Here is an 18680-nt window from a genome sequence, read left to right as displayed (position 1 = left end):
CTTATATTTTGTTTATGTGGATTTTACATGCATTATCTGATTTAATCCTCACAATAATACAAGGGGAACAACATTATTATCCCTTTTACAGATAAAGAAAAGAAGGCTCAAAGGAGTCAAGTGGACTGTCTGTTGTTAATCCAGTAATTAATCCACAGCTGAGACCAGAACCAAATTCTATAATACTGGTCCGAGGCTCTCTCTACTACATACTGTAGTAGTATATAGTTTTACTACTACAGTATGTATTTAAGAAATGCCAGAGAGGACTCTTGTGGCAATTATCAGAGAGTTGTTTTTTCTGCCGTGTCCTCTGTCACTACAAAAGTCCCAGCCAAACCCATCACCAAGTAATTCAAAGCCAATAATGTGCAGCCGATAATAAAAATATTAATAATATTAGATGAATTTTATTGACACCTTCACAGTCTTTCAACCCTTTCACATGCTTTATCTCATTTAATTGTCATAATAATCTTTTGGAATAGATACTAATATTAACCCATTTTAGATGTAAGGAAACTGAGGCATAGAAAGATTGAATAATTTGCCTGAGATGACAAAACAGGTAATTGGTTAAGCCAAGAGTCTGCACTATGCTGCCCGTTATGAACTCCAGAAGAAAATGTTAACAGTGAAAGCGTGGACAACAAGACCATATGATGGCAAGAAAACTGAATTCAGACTACAAGATCAGCATTCCAGTTCTGGTTTTGTCACTAACAGTAGCCTTCAATCCATTCCTCACCCCTCAACCCCTGCCTCACCTCTGGCCTCACTTTCTACCTATAAAATGAAAGGCTTTTATTACATTAGTTCTTTTGTGTGTGTGTGTGTGTGTGTGTGAGGAAGATTAGCCCTGAGCTAACATCCACGCCGATCCTCCTCTTTTTGCTGAGGAAGATTGGCCCTGGGCTAACATCTGTGCCCATCTTCCTCTACATTATATGTGGGACACCTGCCACAGCATGGCTTGATGAGTGCAGGTGCATAGGTCCACACCCGGGATCCGAACCCCAGGCCACTGAAGTGGAGCGCGCGAACTTTAACCACTACGCCACCAGGCTTGCCCCTATTACATTATTTCTAGGGTTCCTGTTCTTTTTGTTTTTTCCGTCTGCTTACAGGAAATCACATTTTCAAGAGTTGGTTAATATAGTTTGTGTTATACCAGCCAATCCCTTCACTGACCATCCTCAACAAATTTTCTCCTCAGGCTTGAAAACCTCCCACTCCCCCGGCGCCCCGAGTTTCTTAGACAGTTCTCAGCTGGCTTCCAGGGTGCTTGAGAAACATCAGCTCCACTGATAGCTTGGCAATTAACTCATCCTGCTAGCACACTCCCTGTGTTAAAGCGCTAAATTGCGGGGGGTGTTTATCATCTGTCAGGCTGACAGCCTCCTGCTGTCGGCTTTGATTTGCTAAATACCTGCAAAAGATTTGGTGACTGGAACACCTGGTCTGCAGAACAGGCTGTACCGCAAAGCTGCAGGCAGCATCTCAAGAGGATCCTGCACGCCCTCCTCACACACCCCTCCTCTCTGCTTTTCAGAGAGAAGTGAAGAGAAAGGGGCAGCACCTTAAATAATCCAAAATAGACTTTAGTCTGGACTGAAATGGTTAAGGGAAGAAGGAACTCACCTCCAGCCCTCTGCCCTGGCTGATGCTATAATGATAAACTAACGAACAATTATGATGTGCTTATTACTAAGTACCAGGATCTATGCCAAATACATTACCTGCACAAAATTACTTAATCTTTATAACACCCCGGGAGTTTAAACCACTTGCCCCCCATCATCCAGCAGGTGAGTAGTATTGCAGAATTGGATTTGCCTGGTTCAAATCTCAGCTCAGCCTGACAGCTTACCATCAGGCCTCCCAATTCCTTCCCACTGCCCTGTTCACCACACCCCAGGCATCCCTGTGCTTTCTGAAAGGTAGTAATGAGTTAGCAAGCAAAATGCTTTCTGTTGGGTTTTTTCTTCTCAGTTATATAGTTCCGCTGCTCAATCAGAGCACAATGGTCCTTAATCAAGCTGTCAGGAAGCTATGGTAAGTCCCTTGGACCCTTGATTAGACAATAGGAGAAAGAGGTTTGATGAGTGGCCAATCAGAGCATGCTTTTGAGCCTGCTATCCCCTCTGTATAATGCTGACTCTGGCTCCACTCAGTCCACCTTTCAATTGGGAAGTTGCAAGTCAACGGTCAATTGGCTCAGCTGGACATAGTATTTTATTTAAATAATGGGAACACCAAAAGCCAGGTATCCCTGCTACTACTTATCATTTGTTGGAGTCAGACATACCTGAATGAAAATGTCATTTTTTGCATATACAAACTCTGCCATCTTGGGCAATTTACTTAACTTCTCTGGGCCTCAGTCTTCATTTGTAAAATGGAGATTAATAATAGGACTTACCTCAAAGGCTTGCATGAGGATTAAAATGTAAACTTAATAGGGGAAAGGAAGCATAGGGCCGTGAAAGTGCATGTGCATTTGAATCTGGTGTCTGAGACTTCAAGACACTGAATAAGTCTCCCAGTGTCTATGAGTCTATGTTCTTCGCCTGTAAATGGGAATAATAACACTGCTTTAAAGTTTGTGTGAAGAACCAAATGAGATGATGTATGTAAAATGCCTGGTGCAGCTCCTGGCACAGAGTACTTGCTCAGTTAGTGTAGTTCCCTCTGTTCACATGCATTCATATTTTAATTCATTAATTTTTTTCACTCACATATAAACTAGATGACTTTACCAAGTCGGTAGAGAAGAGAATATTAGTTAATTTGGTTGATGAACATGAACATTACTCAGAAGTTCAGTGGGTTTGATATCTTTGTAGACCAACTAGTTTCCCCCAACTTTTATAGTTATGAACTATGGACTTCAGCCACACAAATGCATATGGGTCAGAAGTGGTGTAGTTGAAAGGTGTCAACCTGTAGTCACAATGACAAAAACAGCTCACAAATACTGGTGAGCAGATATCATCACAGCGTGTTGATTCTGTGTGTGCAGAGCAGTGTGATTTTTCTCTTGCATTTTGTAAGCTGGAGTAAGGAACACACTGAGGCCAAGTCTGTCCTGGGAAGACGGGGCATTCACTGGCGGCAAGTAGTGCCCCGCTGTGTCTGCCCCTTCCCAAGTTAGGGATCTTAGAGGATTTCAAGGTCCTACAATTGACCAAATTTTTTCCACTGTTTCCCAGTTCTTTCATTCTCCTTAAGTGTAAAGTTATTTGACTTTATTCAATTGGGAGTAGGTAATTGTAGCTTTTGGGAAGTATCAAAAATGTTTCCATGCTGGGTTTATATAAAATGCAGTTGCAATGGCCCTTGGGAGAAAGGGGCTCGAATTTGCAGAGCACGTGCACAGAGTCCTTCTGCAGCACCCTCTAAAGAGTCAATCCTGAAAAGACACGTGGACAACTATTTCCTCCAGGAGTTGTCTGCACACATGAGGCATCTGGAAACAGGCAGATGTCTTATTCTCAAAAGCTAACTTAGAGGCCAAGAGAGGAATGTGGTAACCTCAGAGCCCTGATACAAGAAAGCCTCGTAGGTCAGAGGCCAATACCCAAATTACAGGTGCAATAATGTACCTGTGATTTGAACCGCTAAAACATTGTAACAAAACAAAGAGATCTGTAGAAAATAGACGATCTGGTCAGCCGAAAAAAGTACTGAATTTAGAGTCAGAAGACCCTGATGAATCTCCCAGCTGTGTGACCTGAAATGTCATCCATCCTCTCTCTTCATCAGCTTATTTGTCTATGAGAGAGGATACTGATGTCCACCTCAGCTGGGTTTTGTGAGGATTGAGTGAGATAATATACACAAATCCCTGGACTGATTTCTGGCACAGAGCAGGGACAAGTGCATGGTAGCTTTTTTGATTCTCGATTTCTTATGGGGAAAAGATGACTCTTTCAAAGTGTTGCAGATTTTAAAGCTTGTCTTCTGTCCTCCTTGTTTAAAAGGAACACTCAGACTTGGGTATTAAGTGAACTAAGGCCCTTTTTTGAAAATTTACTACATGCAGGCATGAAGCCAAGCAATTGATACGTATTCCAACATTAAGAGGTGCCTTCCATTATCACCTCCTTTTCACAGATTAAGAAACTGAGGCTCTAGCTTTAAGTACCTCCATCAATGACCCATTAGGAAGTAGCAGAATCAAGATGGAATCCAGATCTACCAGGAGAGCCAATACACTCATTGGCTGCACTTTTTAGCTACAAATTCTTGGCTGCGTGGCCTCGTTTATCCCCACTTGTTTTTTTCCCTCTCCCTGACCTCTTTTTATAATCTTTTCTACAGTAAAGCCTTAACTCATTTGGGATTTGTAAGCATTCTGATGTGGCAGCTACTGCTGGACATGTTCAACAAACACTTTCTTCATATCCTGTGTAAGTAAATGGTGCTGTGGGTGCGTTTCAACTACCTAGGGAAGCAAACTGTCCTCAGGCACCCCTGAGGGCATCGGAAGTACTCAGTCAATACATAGGCTGATTATCGTTGTTCTTGTTTACTCACTAAATCATCACCTCAACTGGGCAAAGGTGTCAATCCTACCTCAGTTCCTGTCTGCCTATGACATCGAGCTAGAAGTACCTATAGAGTTGCCTTTGTCTGTCTCCTTTGTATTTCACCAAAAGACTCTGGGCCTAGAGGTGACAGTGGCCATACAGTAGCAGCAGCAGCAGCAACAGTCATAGTCATAGCGGTCACAGCAGCAACATCGAGTGCTCACTGTGAACAGGGTAGAGCGCTAGGTACTTTATTTGAGCTCTTTCATTTAATCTTCACAAATAGCTATGAAAAACAGACATTATTTTTATCCTCATTTATAGGTGAAAAAAACAGAGAGGTTAGATAGTTTATTCAAGGTCAATTAACTAAGAAGTAATGACATTAACGTATTTACACAGTGTGTACCACTGAAATGTAAAATAGCAACTCCATCTTAAAAGCATTGCTGCATTGGATTCCCTCAGGCTACCTCACCGGAGTTTGGTGGGTGACTATTTTCTGAAATGTGCAAAATCATATAAGTGAGACAGATATAATTCATTAAGCGTGAAAAACGTAGAGAACAACTGTGAATGAGGCCATTCAAACTTCTGTGAACAGGGATCAGCAAACTGTGGGCCATATCCAGTCCATCAGTGTTTTTATAAATAAAGTTTTATTGAAAGTCAAGCCCATTCATTTATATATTGTCTGTGGTTGCTTTCTTGTGACAGTGGCACAGATGAAGAGTTGCAACAATGAGTTTATGGCCTGCGAAAGCAAAAATATTTACTATATGTCTCTTGAGAGAAAAGTTTGCGAACGCCTGGCCTAGAACATCGCCAGTTCTAATGATGTCTTCCATTCCTCCCAGATCACATGCCAGCATCCCAGTGCTCCTCAGAGGTAACCACTATTCTAAATTTTGAGTGTACCATTATCTTGCTTAGTAAAAAAGTTTCAGCACATATGTATTCATGTACAATAATTTATATAGTTTTGCTTGCTTTTTTTTTTTTTTTTGTGAGGAAGGTCAGCCCTGAGCTAACATCCATGCTAATCCTCCTCTTTTTGCTGAAGAAGACTGGCTCTGCGCTAACATCTATTGCCAATCCTCCTCCTTTTTTTTTCCCCCAAAGCCCCAGTAGATAGTTGTATGTCATAGTTGCACATCCTTCTAGTTGCTGTATGTGGGACACGACCTCAGCATGGCCGGAGAAGTGGTGCGTCAGTGCATGCCCGGGATCCAAACCCGGGCCGCAAGTAGCGGAGCGGGCGCACTTAACCGCTAAACCACAGGGCTGGTCCCTGCTTGCTTTTTTAAAGGAAACTTTTTATTGAAATATGTACATTGAGAAATGCACAAACCATAAGTTTGCAGCAGGTGAAAATAAAAGTCGTACTAGTGGTGGTAGTTGTGGTGGTGGAGGAGGTGTTGCCCTCTTGTAACCACTGCCCGGGTCACTGTACAGAACATTATCGGGACCTCAGAACACACCTTCATTCACCTGCCCAGTCATTATCCCTTCCTGACAGTAAGTACAATTCTGACATCTATCACCAGCTGTTAGTTTTGCCTCTTATATGATGAAACCATTGATTGTGTGAACTTTTGTATTTGTCTTCTTTGCTCAATTTCATGTTGGTGAGATTCATCCAAGTGATTGCATGTGGCAGTAATTTGTCAATTTTCATTACTCTATAATATATTGTTATATAACTATACCACAATATACTCAGTATTTTAATTATCATTCGGTTGTATTTTTTATTTCCATTATAATTTCCTTTTTTTGTCTCAAGACAAAAACTTGAGAGTTATTTTTTAAGTTTCCTCTAGTGTTAGTTATTTCTTTAAATTTATTTTTTGGGGCCAGCCTGGTGATGCAGTGCACCACCTCCTTAAGTACACCTTAAGTGCACACGCTCGTCTCGGGCAGCCCGGGGTTCGCAGGTTTGGATCCCGGGCGCGCACCGAGGCACCACTTGTCAAGCCATGCTGTGCTGGCATCCCACATATAAAGTAGAGGAAGATGGGTACGGATGTTAGCCCAGGGCCAATCTTCCTCAGCAAAAAGAGGAAGATTGGCATTGGATGTTAGCTCAGGGCTAGTCTTCCTCACAAAAGAAAAAAATAATAATTTATTTTTTTAAAGTTATTTCTAAATGCAATGTGATTATATAATGTGTTCTAATAATATGTATGTTCTGAAATGTATTGCTGTTTGCTTTATGGTCTAGTATTGGGTCTGTTTTATAAATGTTCCATATGTGCTTGAAGAAATTATTATTCTCGAGTTGTCAGAGTTCTCTGTATATCTATCATATCAAGCTTGTTATGTGTATATTCAAATTTCTGTACCCTACTAATTTTCATCTGCTTGTATTAAAATTGAGAAAGATACATTGAAAATTTCCATCATGATGATGCATCTATCAATGTGTCCGTGTAGTTCCATCATATATTTATATATACATAAATATCTTATTAGATACATACAATTTTATAATTATTATGTCTTCCTGGTAGGTTGAACCTATCATATCAGCATTTAATAGTAATTTACTTTATCACTAATCATACTCTATCTATTTTAAAGAGATAATTTATAATTATTATCATTATAATTTGTCTTATAACTCAGCTTTCTCTTGGTTAGTACTTGCTTGTTATGCCTGTTTCCATCATTTTTCTTTCAATCTTCTCAGAGTCTTAGGGTTTTAATGTGTATTTTAAACATCAGAGAGTTGAATTTTTAAAAATTTTATCTGCTTATCTCTATCTAGTAATTGACAAGCATATTCATTTTAATTAATTATGATTACTAATATATTTGAACCAATTACCATCTCATTTTATGCTGTCTATTTTTTTCTGTTTTCCTCTGTGCTTTTTATTCTCTTTTACTATCAATTTTTTTTTTTTTTTGGTGATTGACTAGGACAGTTATTTTCCTATTGCATTACCCCTTTTTTACTTTTTTGGTAATTATGTTCTCTATTTCTATTCTTTTACCCTTAACATTTTAGCATGAATACTTAACCCAGAATTTAATCAATAGAACAACAAAAAAGTACTCCCAGCTACTAAAATCCACTGTGTTTTAAAAAGCCATTGGGTTATAAATGATTTTTTTTTTGGTCTACAATAATATTTTACAGTCCACTCCCAAAGGGAATCCCTACTGTGTCCACTTTCAGGGCCTTATAGTAATCAGGACATAGGAATTTGTAGTCCTTCCTTTTCTTTTTCCTTTTAGAATTTTCAAAAGAGTTATTGGAACTTAAAGACATACAAAGGAACACTTTGATAAAGTAAAGAAATAGCCATCTTGTAGCCAGGCTGTGAGCTTTCACAGAATATCAGTAAGGCTCAGACAAGACCACAATAGGACCATATTTGAAACATGACAGAGGCAAGGCCACTCTGCAACCACAAACGACTAAACGTCGTCTCTTCTGACTGACATGCACAATTCTGCTGCTTCTTTGCTAATGACAACTCTAGCCTCCTATAACGCTCCCATCACCTAGATAAAATACATTAAGATACACAATCACCGCTTCTTGAGAGCTTCCCATGGAGAAACCAGCCCTTGCTTCCTTAATCTCTCCTGGCAATCATCCAGCACAAGGCTGAATCCTGTAAGAAGCCCTTCCTAGACTCCTTCCCCCTTACTAAGACCTTTCTTTGTTGTCTCAGGAAGGTGTCCTCCTTTGATGCAGCAAGCTGAATAAACCAAACTTTTTTTGCGAGTTTCTCGTAGTGGCTTTTGGTCAGTGGGCTCTATTTTTAAAAATAACAAGTAGATTACTTAAGTAATGATGAGATCATGTTATTCCTTTTATTCCAATTTAACAAACTTTCTAGAATAATCTATATAGAAAATGCAAGTTGTTTTACTAAAACTGGCTCTTGGTGATAGGGTTTGAAAAAGCATGCTTATAGTATGCATAGTCTAAGTTCTGAGAATAGCCTTACTAATATAAGAGGCAATGTGGCAGGATAGAAAAAGCATCAGAAGAGTAAGTTGTAGGGTAGACTCCATCATAGTTATCCCTCTTATGTGACTTTTCCATCCTGAATCTTATTGTCTCCATTTGTAAAATGGGCATATTAATAACCTACCTGCTGATCTCCCAGTTTTACTGTGATCATAGGCACATGACTTAAAGTTTATTTACAGAAATCTGTCAATGTATATTTCTTAATGTAACACGTGTGATAGCAGTAGTTCTCAAATTTGCTGCATACTAAAATCACCTGAGGAATTTTTTTTAAATACCAATACCCATCCCAATTCAATCAGAATTCTGGGAGTGCGACCTAATATCAATATTTTCAAAAACACCTCAGATGATTCCAATGGGCAGCCAAGTTTGAGAACCAGTGGGTTAGAGCAGTGCTTTTCAAACCTAATGTTCATACAAATCACTTTTGATCTTAATAAAATTAGACTATCGTCCACTAGGTCTGTGGTGGGGCCTGAGATTCTACACTTTTAACAAGCTCCCAGGTGATGCTGATGTTGCTCATCCATGGACCATCCATGGGTTATGGAATTAAGACCCTAAAAAATATCTTTATAAGACTAGAGGAAAATAAAAATTACAAATACTTTCATAACTCAAGTTGATTGCAAAAGCTAATATAAATTCTTGGGGCCAGAGACAGTCACTACCAAAGAACCTAGCAAGAAAAAAAATCATTTGCATACAAAAATGGTTTGTGGTTATAATTCCTCCCTGCTCATCCCCTCATCTTACCTTGGATTAGGGGAGAAACAGGTTAGAAAGGATAAGCACACAATGGAAAAGAAAACAGGAAAAGCCAATTTAATGAATTTGGTTTATAAAGAATTAAGAAGGAAATTAAGTATTTATGAAAATTATTTTCAGTTTGTTTGGAAAAGTGAAAAGAATTGTTAACATATGTACTTAAATTTTGCTATCTGTACAGTACTTTTATAAATGATGTACTAGTTTAAAAAATGAACCAATGTGTGTTAATACACTGTAAAATGTTCTGAGCACACTAAGAATAGATGCTTCATTAGGTGGGAATCATAAAAAGAAACTGGAAGACTCTGAACATAAATGAACCTTCAACATCCAGTGAGGTTAAGTAAATGTGTATTTTAGGCCAAGAAATTGGTTTGAATTACAAGCCAAAAAAAAGATTATGACCAATTATAATCTCCCAAAACAGATATTCTGCAAGTAAAGTTGCAACATTGAATACCTACCATGTACTATTGTCAAAAGATGTAAGATAAATAAGACCTAATCCCTGCCCTTAAGTAACTCATAAATCTAGTAATGACATTGCAATATCACTGCTGGAAATTAGATCCTTTAAATTTCTTCTCTGACCTGGGAGTTTGGTCTTGGGCTTGCTATTTATTTTCTTTCTACCTCCCAGAGTTTGGCAGACAGTAGGAGGCCCTCTTTGAATCCTGCTAATGTAATATCCTTTGAAGATAAAGGAAGTAAGAAGATTAGGGTAGGAAATTCTTTTATTGTCTTGATCTTCCCAGCTTAGGACCTATGTCAGGCAGAACAAGCCCCACTGTTGATGAGATATTGGCAGACAAGCCGATCTGAGGCTTCGCAATTTCCCAAAGATGGTCTTCTAGGCTGAAGATTCACAATGAAGAAAGATTTATTGTCCCAAGAAATTAGGGGGATGGGACAGAGAATGAATGGCACTGGAGTTGGAGTTGTATTATTCCTCAACACTCCCATGCTTTGATCTGAACATTCAGTTCTCAAAGGCACTATTAGGAATTCCTGCATGAAGAAATCAGCCTGACTGGAGAGACTGTCTGGGGAGAGAGAATGAGCTGTGGAGTTCAGGGAGAAAGAAACTAGGTATCAGCAGTCAGGTCTTGATGAGCTCTTGCTAGTTATAAATCTATTAATAGGCTCATATATACCATCCCCACGTTGAAACATTCCTATCACCATTTTCAGAAAAGCTGGGAAATCCTCATCTTCTTTGGGGAATCTAATGTGCCTGAAACACCAAGAGGTAACTGACATATTCCTCTGAGCCAAAAGGCTCATTCTAGACACACTCTGTCAGGCCAGGGTAGCTGCTCTGAACATGGCCAAGTTGTGTAGGTTTCATGATTAAACTTTCACGTTCAAGTTATTATTCCTTGTTCCATAGCCACAGACAAAGCACTATGTACAAGTGATCACAAGAGTCCTGGGCGAGAGAGAGTTGTTTCCATCCAAATCCCATGGATAAGAAAGCTAATCATACGCCTGCTAAAGAGGTAGAGATTAGAGATGTTGTCTTTGTGCAGAGTTTTGATAAAGATTGTGAGACACTCAGGTAGCTGTGGCCTCTTTTCTATTTGTCTTTGGTTTTCATCAGTTTGACTATGTTGTGTCTGGGTGTGAATCTCTCTGTGTTTATTCTACTTAGGGTTCATTTAGCATCTTAGGTATGTAGATTAATGATTTTTATCAATTTAGGGAAATTGCCCCGTGATTTCTTCAAATATTTTTTCTGCTCCTTTCTCTTTTCCTTCTGGCACTCTCATATGTAATGAGAGTTTGTTAATACTCATGTTATTGTCCCATAGGTCTCTGAGGTTCTGTTCATTTCTCTCCAATTACTATTGGAGAGAAGCATTTTTTTCTCTGTTCTTTAGGTTGAATAATTTTTGTTGACTTATCTTCAAATTCAACTAATTCTTCTGCCAGCTCAAATATTCCATTGATCCCTCTAGTGAATTTTTCATTTCAGTTATTATACTTTTTAAATCCAGGCTTTCTATTTGGTTGTTTTTTATAATTTCTATTTCCTTATTGAAAAATATTTTTATTCATTGTTGGCATAATTTAATTTAATTCTTTAAACATGCTTTCCATTAGTTCGTTGAGTATGCTTGTAATAGCTGCTTTGAAATCTTTGTCTGCTAAATCCAATATCTAGGATCACAGTTTCTATTGACTGTATTGACTGATTTTTTTTCTGTGTGGTTCATACTTTCTTATTTCTTTACATATCTCATAACTTTTTATTGAAAACTGGACATTTTAGATAATATATTATAGCACCTTTGGATTCTGATTCTCCACACCCCTTCCCCAAAAAAGGTTGTTATTGCCATTTTTGTTCATTGATTTGTTTTGTAACTTTTCTGGTTAAATCTGTGAAATCTGCCTCTTCTAGGGTGTGTAACATCTGATGTCTCTGCTCAGGGTATTCTGCCTGCCTGCCTGCCTGCCTTCCTTCCTTCCTCCCTCCCTCCCTCCCTTCCTTCCTTCCTTCCTCCCTCCCTTCCTTCCTTCCTTCCTCCCTCCCTTCCTTCCTTCCTTCCTCCCTTCCTTACCTTCCTTTCTTACCTTTCTTTCTTTCCTTTCTTTTCTTTTAAAAAATAATTCTCATTTTAATCTTTAAGCCCATTGTCCTGGGATCACCCTTGGGTATGCCTAATGTAGTAGCCATCCAATTATTGAACAGAAACTGTGCTCAAATACTTTTAGCCAGTAAGGCTTTTGTCCTTTCTTATCTAATTAATCTGTGTGGATAAGAAAGTGCATTATAAATTCAGGCCACTTTAAAATATGCCCCAGCTTTTATTTTCGGCTGGGCTTTTTCCAGTCTCCACTGCACATGCATGCTGCCTCAGCCAAGAATATGTATTTTTGGAGCCACAATTGCCAACTCCAGCTCTATTAGCCATGCATCACCTGATATCCATCACTTCTACTAAAAAGGTCACTGAATTTTGCTACTTCTCCAAATCTAGTGATCCTTCATCAATTGTGACAGTGAAGCTTCTGGTCTTGATGGTGTACTCTTCCTTGGAAGAACCTCTGTGTTGATGGGGGCAGAAATGGGACATTTCTCAGGCAAGAACACTACAGACTCCCACCATTCTTACCCAAAGTTCATCAGTTTTTCAAGTATAAGTGCTTTTCAGATTGCTGTACACTTTTGATTGATTTCCAGAGAGCTGAAATTGTGGCTTTTGTCAATTTTACCTAGTTTTACAGTTGCTTTTTGAGGAAAGTGTTTGTTGACCTTCTTATACAGCCACAGTCAAAAGTCCTTCCCCATCCTCTTTTCTGAAGGATGACAAGAACACTCCATTACTGAAAATGATTCATTACAATTCTTCCTGGAATCAAAAATAGGTGCTATAGATGTCAGTGAATTCTGGTTTTTGTCATTCTGTGGCCTTTGAAGATTTCTCCAACCACCCCAGAGCCACTCCTAGGGGTCAAGTTCAGTGATGACCATATTCTTGTTTGTTTCTGGGACTTCCAACAGAGAAGGAATTAATGATAAAATGAGCACAAAAAAATAAAACCAGTACAGCTAAATAGTTGAAATATGACTTTGGAATCAGCTAGATCTGGGCTCAGATCTTGACTCCTGAACTTACATAGCTGTAACTTTAGGCAAGGAATCTAGAGTTTCTGAGCTTTGACAATTTCATCTGAAAAATAGGTTCACAATAGTATTTACCTCACAGTGTCTGTGGATCAAGTGACGTAAGATATGTGAAATGCCTACTGTTGAGCCCACAATACAGAGGCCTGGTGCTTAGTAGGTACCTATTATCTCATTACCAGCTACGGCTGAAAACCAGCACGTGCAAGCCTGAGTGTGATGACTATGTGGTGAAAGGACAAGAGGAAGTATTGAAAATTTTGGGGTATCCGCTATCCTCTATCTGCCTGTGTTAATTTAGATGAGATGGTTCCCATCTCTAGGCCTCTTTTGCCAAATGAGGGGATCACATCAAATCATTTCTGAGACTCCTTCAAGCTCTAATATTAATAGAGTCTATGAATTCTTCCCTCTGGCCCAATTCAGAACACCATTCATTTGAAATTTATCATATGCCATTTCCAAATATCTACCCAGCCTTATTAAGTCCTATGGGCAGGGGTTATTTTGTTTACTTTTCTTATATTCTAAACCATTAGACATTCCATTGGAGTTTTGAATGTGATAATCCCACCCTTCTACACTCCAAGTTCTGAACCATTAAGAAATAGATAGAGGAGGCAAATAGGGATCCAAATATTAGCTTTTGCCCCTTGCTTCACAGGTATAAGCTGGATTGGTACATAGGGTTTCCCATCCATTCTCTAGTGAACTGAACTTTCTCACTCACTCAACATGGAACAGCCAGACTCCTGCAAGCCTCACACTCAGGAGCATCGACTTCCTCCATGTGCTTGCTGCAGGAAAAGCAGAGAGAAAGCAAGCACACTAAGTGGCTAATGGCACAGAGTGAGAGAGATACACACACTCAAGGGCAGTGCTAACTGCTGATCAAAGATTCCCGCTTGCCTTCTTCCTGGATATCACCAATCAGACAAGTCACTGTTTGCCCTGTGCGTATGCTAGAAGTGATCTTCTCATTGCTGGTTCCCCTTTTGGAGAGAAGTGGGAAGATCTCTACACTACTGGAAATGAGAGGAATAAGTATTCCTCTTTGCACAAGGCAAGTGTCTAGTAAATATTAATCAACTCCTGTGGTCTACGTTTACATGAAGAAAGTATGCTTGTCATTCTTTGCCACACCAGAAAGTTTATTCATGTTATTAGGATGTTTAATTTAAATTATTTATTTATACAGGGTCGCACATAATGATTAGAACCCCTCTCCTCCTGAACAGAACAGTCCCCAGAGAGCCTTGAGCTATGTGAGATGGAGTCAAGTCTGAAAGAGACTGAAGGTGAATAACTGATATCACATCTAAGCATAGATGGAGCTTCAGAAAGCAGTTCACATCTACGGCAAATAGCATGGGATGGGTAGTGAACATGTGTGCTTCTCTCTGCTTAGCCACTAAGTCTGTTATTTACAAACATTTTTTTAGCAGTACAATCCTCTTTCTAAATGAAATCTTAGATATAACTTCAATACAAAATAAAAAACTAAACAGTTAAAAAATGACCTGTTTTTTTTTGAAGCTGAGGTATGGTTCTGATAACATTCTCTGCCTGGGTCTGCCTCTGGCACCAGGGAGCAAGTGACTTACCGGCAGAGATCGGAGGAAACTAGACTTCCAGGCCAGGGTTCTTTCTACCTCATTATCTGTTGAAACATTTGGGGATGAGATTCCGGCCTTATGTTCATCAACACAGAAATAGCTCACCAGAAGACAGCACAGATGTCTGAAAGTTGCATGGTCTTTGTGGATCTCCCTGAGGAATAATGAAATCTAGAGTCCTGAGTTCCAGTTTTGGTTTCAGCCCTAACTAACACGTTTTTTAACCTCATATCTCACTTTTCTCATCTATAAAATGGGGATAAGGGTAAAATAATATCATGTGAAATAGGTGATTTTTCTCATTGCTCAATAAATGATGATGGTAGTAATAATTATCATTGTATCATTGTTGTTGTTATTGTTGTAAAACAGCAAGATTCAAGTTTAAAACGGTGGTTCTCAACCATAGCTGGTGTATGGGTTGAATTCTGTCCTCCAAAAGTATATGTTGAAGCCCTAAACCCCAATACTCATGAATGTGACCTTATATGGAAATAGGGTGTTTATAGATGTAATACAGTTAAGTTGAAGTTATAATGGCAAATCAAAACCACAATGAGATATCACCTCACACCTGTTAGGATGGCTATTATAAAAAAAAAAAAAAACCCCACAAGATAACAGGTGTTGGTGAGGATATGAAGAAATTTGAACCCTTAGACAGTGTTGGTGGGAATGTAAAATGGTGCAGCCACTATGGAAAACAATATGGCAGTCCCTCAAAAAATTAAAAATAGAATTACCATATGATCCAGCAATCTCACTTCTCAGTATACATCTCAAAATAATTGAAATTTGGATCTCAAAGAGATATATACACTCCCATGTCCGTTATAGCATTATTCTCAATGTCAAGATATGGAAACAATATAGGCAAAGATTTGAGTGATGCATCTACAAGCCAAGAAACACCAAGGATTGTCAGCAACTGTCAGAAGCAAGGATGGATCCTCCCCTAGAGACTTCAGAGAGAGAATGGCCCTGCTGACACCTTGATTTTGGATTTCTATCACCTAGAACTCTAAAAGAATAAATTTCTGTTGTTTTAAGCCTCCCAGTTCGTGGTAACCTATTATGGCAGACTTGGGAAACTGATATAGTTGGATAGCAAAATCACCTGGGAGCTTTTTGAAAGTGTGCGTGCTTGAGCCTCATCCAAGGAGTTTTTTGTTCATGAGATCTAAGAAGAGCTAGAAAATCTATATTTCTTCTCACAGCTCTTCAGATAATTCTGTTGCACAACCAGAACTGAGAACCACTAGTATGTAATACCATTGGCATTTATATAAAAGCATGTATACCTTTCTATAAAAGTATGAATATCTAAAATTGACATTGAAATGATTCAGAATGGGAAAGCATCTTGTTCCCTTTTCTCACCCCCAACGACCATGGTGTAGCATGACATGATAGACAGTGCTTATTAAAAGAAATGTCTATTGTGCCAAGAACTGTGTTTAGTCTCAGGGTCTCTGCTAAGTAGTTTACACAGGCTATCTCATTTAATCTTGATGACAACACCATGAGAAAGATTCTATTATTCTATTATTATTTCCTGTTTTAAGATATCAAGATTCAGAGAGAAGTAATTTTCCCAAGATAACACAGCCTAGTAAATGGGCAGAGCAGGAATTTAAACCCAAACAGTCAAACTCAAAAAGTGGGTCTCTCTGGAACACTATTCCAATATTCCTTAAAATATAGAATCTGCTTGTAAAAGTTACACACGATTGGGCCGGCCCCGTGGCTTAGCAGTTAAGGGCGCGCACTCAGCTGCTGGCGGCCCGGGTTCGGATCCCGGGCGCGCACCGACGCACTGCTTCTCTGGCCATGCTGAGGCCGTGTCCCACATACAGCAACTAGAAGGATGTGCAACTATGATATGCAACTATCTACTGCGGCTTTGGGGGAAAAATAAATAAATAAAATTAAAAAAAAAAAAAGTTACACACGATTATTTAGATCTGTTTAGATCTACGAAGGCCTGATATTAAAAAACATAGTGACATAGGTATTCTCTTTTGTATTCTCTTCCATTCCTTCTGAATACTTGAATGAGAAAGACTCAGTTTGGTTCTAGTGTGTCTCTAACTCCTGTATTACATTAGCTAGTCTTATTCAACAAAGGAATAGATCTCAGGTTCAGAGCCATCAGCAGGCAAAAGGCCTCAGCAATAAATAATAGGAATTTATTTTTGCTGTGCTTAGTTTTACAGTTTCTGTTTATTTATGGCAGTTAATACTTGTTTTTCATATGTAATAATGATAGTTACTGTTTTAAAAAGACTATTTTTTAGAGCACTTCTAGGTTCATAGCAAAATTGAGAGGAAGGTACAGTGATTTCCCATAAACTTCCTGCCCCCAGATAGCCTCCCCCATTGTCAACATCCGGCACCAGAGTGGTACATTTGTCATAATTGATGAACCTACATTGACACATCATAATCACCCAAAGTCCATAGTTTACATCCTTCTTGGTGTTGTGCATTCTATGGATTTGGACAAATGTATAATGATAAATCTATCATTATAGTATCATACAAACTATCTTCACTGCCCTAAAAATCCTCTGTACTCCACCGATTCATTCCTCTTCCCCCACCTCAACCCCTGGTAACCAGTCAACTTTTTACTGTTTCCATAGTTTTGTGTTTTCCAGAATGTAGTTGGAATCAAACAGTATGTACCCTTTTTGGATTGACTCTTTTCACTTAGCAATATATATTTAAGGGTCCTCCATGTCTTTTTTGGCTTGATAGCTCATTTGGTTTTTAGCGATGAAAGGTATTCCATCGTCTGTATATACCACAGTTTCTTTATCCACTCACCTACTGATAGACATCTTGGTTACTTCCAAGTTTTGGCAGTTATGAATAAAGCTGCTATAAATATCCATGCATGTTTTTGTATGGATATACATTTTCAACTCTTTTGAGTAAATACCAAGCAGCACAATTGCTGGATCGTGTGGTAAGAGTATGTTTAGTTTTGTAAAAGACCACCAAACTGTCTTCCATAGTGACTGTACCATTTTGCACTCCCAGCAACAATGAATGAGAGTTCCTGTTGCTCCACATCCTCATCAGCATTTGGTGTTGTCAGTGTTCCAAATTTTGGCCATTCTGGTAGGTGTTTAGTGGTATCCCATTGTTATTTTAATTTGTATTTCCCTGATCACATATGATCCACATATATGGAGCCACATATGCTTATTTGTCATCTGTATATCTTCTTAGCAAGATGTCTGTTTAGGACTTTTGCACATTTTTTAATTGGGTTGTTTGTTTTCTTATTGTTGAGTTTTAAGAGTTCTTTGTGTTTTTTGGATAACAGTCCTTTACCAGATGTGTCTTTTGCAAGACATACGTTTTCTCCCAGTCTGTAGCTTGTCTTCTCATTCTCTTGACATTGTCTTTCACAAAGAAGTTTTTAATTTTAATGAAGTTCAATTTATCAATTACTTCTTTCATGGGTAGTGCCTTCGGTATTGTATCTAAAAGTCGTCACCATACCCATGATCATCTGGGTTTTCTCCTATGTTATCTTCTAGGAGTTTTATAATTTTGCATTTTACCTTTAGGTCTGTGATCCATGTTGAGTTAATTTTTGTGGAAGGTGAAATGTCTGTGTGTAGATTCATTTATTTTTCACGTGGATGTCCCACTGTTCCAGGACCATTTGTTGAAAAGACTATCTGTGCTCAATTGTATTGTCTTTGCTCCTTTGTCAAAGGTCAGTTGACTATATTTATGTGAGTCTATTTCTGGGCTCTCTCGTCTGTCGCACTGATCTACTTGTCTAGTCTTTCACCATTATCACACTGTTTTGATTACTGTAGCTTTATAGTAAGTCCTTAGGTCAGGTATGTGTCAGTCTTCCAACTTTTTCAATATTGTGTTGGTTACTCTGGATCTTTTGCCTCTCCATATAAACTATAGAATAAGTTTAGCATATCTACAAAATAACTTCCTGTGATTTTGATTGGGATTGCATTGAATGTATAGATCAAGTTGGGAAGAACTGACATCTTCACAACATTGAGTCTTCCTATCCATGAACATGGAAATTCTCTCCATTTATTTAGTTCTTTGATTTCATTCATCAGAGTTTTATAGTTTTCCTCATATAGATCTTA

This window comes from Diceros bicornis, chromosome 1 (genome assembly GCF_020826845.1).
Source record: "Diceros bicornis minor isolate mBicDic1 chromosome 1, mDicBic1.mat.cur, whole genome shotgun sequence".
In the NCBI taxonomy this organism is placed as follows: Eukaryota; Metazoa; Chordata; class Mammalia; order Perissodactyla; family Rhinocerotidae; genus Diceros; species Diceros bicornis.
Note: the sequence above shows the minus strand (reverse complement) of the source record.